This window comes from Palaemon carinicauda, chromosome 16 (genome assembly GCF_036898095.1).
Source record: "Palaemon carinicauda isolate YSFRI2023 chromosome 16, ASM3689809v2, whole genome shotgun sequence".
NCBI classification, from domain to species: Eukaryota; Metazoa; Arthropoda; class Malacostraca; order Decapoda; family Palaemonidae; genus Palaemon; species Palaemon carinicauda.
The window spans coordinates 39,830,160-39,833,018 of NC_090740.1; the positions used below are offsets into that span (position 1 = coordinate 39,830,160).

A 2,859-nucleotide genomic window follows, 5' to 3' on the forward strand; every position below is an offset into this window, starting at 1 on the left:
GTGGCCTACATAAGCTTGTGTGTGAAGGAGAAAGTGTGACCCGTCCTAGGCAGTTGACCTGGAGTTCCAGAAGGACGTTCCCAATACCACCTCGTCAGGGTATGGGGGACGCGACAGTATTGACTCAATACTCGGAACACAAGGACGCATGGTTTACCTGCAGAGGTTTGAGGTCAGCTATGCAGAGACCAGGATGCTGCTTCCCAAGTAGAGGGAACGATGAAGAAAGAAGTAAGGGCCAAACATACTTCTTTCGTTCATGCAGACTAAAACCTGATAACAATGCCCTCAACCTTCTGCTACCTGTCCAAAAAGGAGCCTGAGGTTAGACCAGCTGTTGTGTAACCACCACAGAGCGATAGAAACGTATCGATACTCCTGTGGGTCACGTCCAGCAGGAAGCGGGCTGCGAAGGTCATTAGACGCTTCCAGACTCCAGCTTGTAGCATCTGCGTCACAGAGTAGTTCTACTCGAAGGCGAGGGACGTTGCGATGTATCCGACATCGTGCTGTAGGGCGACGTGACGGGGGAGGGTCTGGATTCAGGTTGAGATGAATGTCCTTGAGTCAGAGCTGAAGAGGTATACTGGTGACTCTCCCCTGTGTCCTTCCCATGCTCCCAACCCGGCTGCACGTGAGGACAAACTGCAGCTGTTCTCAAAGATAACCCCTCGATTCCTTACTGGCAAAAAGGAGAAGGTTTGGGTCATCTGATACAAAATGGTGACTCGAAATCTTGAAGGAGTTGGACCAAAGGGCCGGGACCCCAAAATTCTGAGTCTAGCAAACAACTCCGGAGCGAACCTGAATGTTGCCTTCCCCTATTCTCTAGAAAGGGCGGAGTCGTACGAAACCAAGAAGATTGCTTACACACTGGCCGAGGCCAGAGTGAGCAGGAGCACCGTCCCCCAAGACGGAATACGATCAGAGGCCTGACGTAATGGTTCTTGAGACGATCTCTTAAGGGACTAAAGAGTCCGAACCATGCTCCATGGAGGAGGTCTCACTCCGACTGGGGGCAGGGACGTTCGCAGCTTCACATGAGCGAAGAAAGGTCCAGCGGGAAGGAAAAAGTCTATTCCTTTCAGCCTGAAAGCCCGGGAAAGGCTGAGCGACAGGCTTCACTAACGAGAGTGGAAAGGAGTTTCCTCCCGCCGAAAAGCAATAACTCCGTTATTGCTGGAGAAGAGGCCTCAAGGAAAGAGGTATCTCTCCCACGACACCAACCACAGAAGACTCTCCACTTCGCCTGGTAGACCCCTGCGGATGACTATCGCAGGTGACGCGACCTCCGCTCCGCGACTGTAGCGGGTTGTCTCTTCTTGAGGAGGCGGCGTAGTGAATCCAGGCGTGAAGCCAAAGCGATGCAACGGCTCGTGAAAGATGTTGTAGTGTGGCTGTTAGAGTAGCCTGTGCCGTGGGAGAAGCTCTCCCAGGAGTTCCGACAGGGGAAGCAGAGGGTCCGGAAACCGTTCCGCGTATAGTCACAGTGGAGCTCTCAGGGCCATCGAAAGGTTGACAGACAACCTGGTCTTGTTGAGACCCATTCTCAACAGACAACATTGGTGGGAAGACGCAGCCGTCGATGTTGTCCCACCATCACCGGAAAGCATCTTGCCAAAGAGTCTTGGGGTCTGAGACTGGGGGGAAGAACAGCGGAAGCTTGAAGTTCCAGGCTGTCGCGATCAGGTCCCCCAGGCCAGGACTTGCTGGTTACTAAAGGCCAAAGACCCCCAGGTACTCTTTATCTGCGAGGCTCTGCTCAGATAGTCGGAGAGAACATTCCTCTGCCCGGAATGAGCGAGCCGATAGTGGTATTGAGAGGACCTCGGACCATCTCAGTATCTCTACTGCAAGATGCGAAGGTATGAAAATGCGTCCCTTGCTGGCTGGAATATGCCAGTACCATGAAGTCGTCGCGCACGGAGCGATTCGGCAGGAACTGTAGGATCTGTAGAGGGGCCAGACTACGGCCCCTAAGCCTGCCTGAATGATGGAGAGGTATCCTTCAGGCCCTGACCATAGGCCTGAACCGGAACATGCCCCCCCCCCCCCTTTTCTTTGACGAGTCCGAGAACAGCATCAAAATGTGGGGAAAGGACGAGAATATCCACTCCCATCAAGAGGTTCCATAGGTCAACACCCATGCAGGTCTAAACGTTCCGCTGGTCCCATAGGGGCCAGAAAGTCAGGTTAATCGTTGCTTTGATACCACCGGAATTTGGGCCGCCTCACAGGGAACTTATCCTGAGGCGACCGTTTGGGACTTTAGACGGGTCAATGAGGAAAAGAGACCCAGGAAACGTTCCAAGGTAGGGCTGAAAGCTCTGCTTGACTGAGAACAGGTACTGCGACTCTCCTCAGCCTTGCCACAGTCAACTGAAGGGAAGGCTCGGAGAAGGAGGCAACAGCATCTGGCGTCCCCAGGCGGTCACCCGTCCAAGTACTGACCAGACCCAACGTTGCTTAACTTCGCTGATCGGACGAGAAGCGGTGTTTTCAACGTGGTAAGGCCGTTGACTCAATATCATGGCTAGATACTCCAGATGTTGAGGCAGAAGTAGAGAAGGCTCCTAGCAAATTACCATGATCCCTCACTCATGGTAAGGACCCGGAAGCTTGTCCCGGCGTTGAAGAAGGTCGAACCCGAGCCTACCGGAGTTGACCAGACCTCCAAAAGGCGAAGGAAGCGGAAGCCTGCTCCTGAGCGGCCATGAGGAAAGCAGGGAGAGTTCTCTGGGGAAAAACCTGCGATGCCGCGGCGGGATCGCCACACCGCATCTTAAGCAGGAACACCTGTAGTCTAGGCTGAATTCCAAGAGCTTCCTGGAAGATGGATGGAATGGAAACTGGAAGTAC

The 2,859-nt window shown here is 53.7% G+C and overlaps 1 non-coding gene across 1 annotated transcript; it reads right to left on the minus strand.

The window, feature by feature from the left end:
* Positions 1–2,402: 2,402 nt before the first annotated feature.
* Positions 2,403–2,521, minus strand: LOC137655949 (5S ribosomal RNA). Its single transcript, XR_011046901.1, has one exon. It is a non-coding gene; the product is annotated as a 5S ribosomal RNA (ribosomal RNA).
* Between the last annotated feature and the right edge of the window lie 338 nt (positions 2,522–2,859).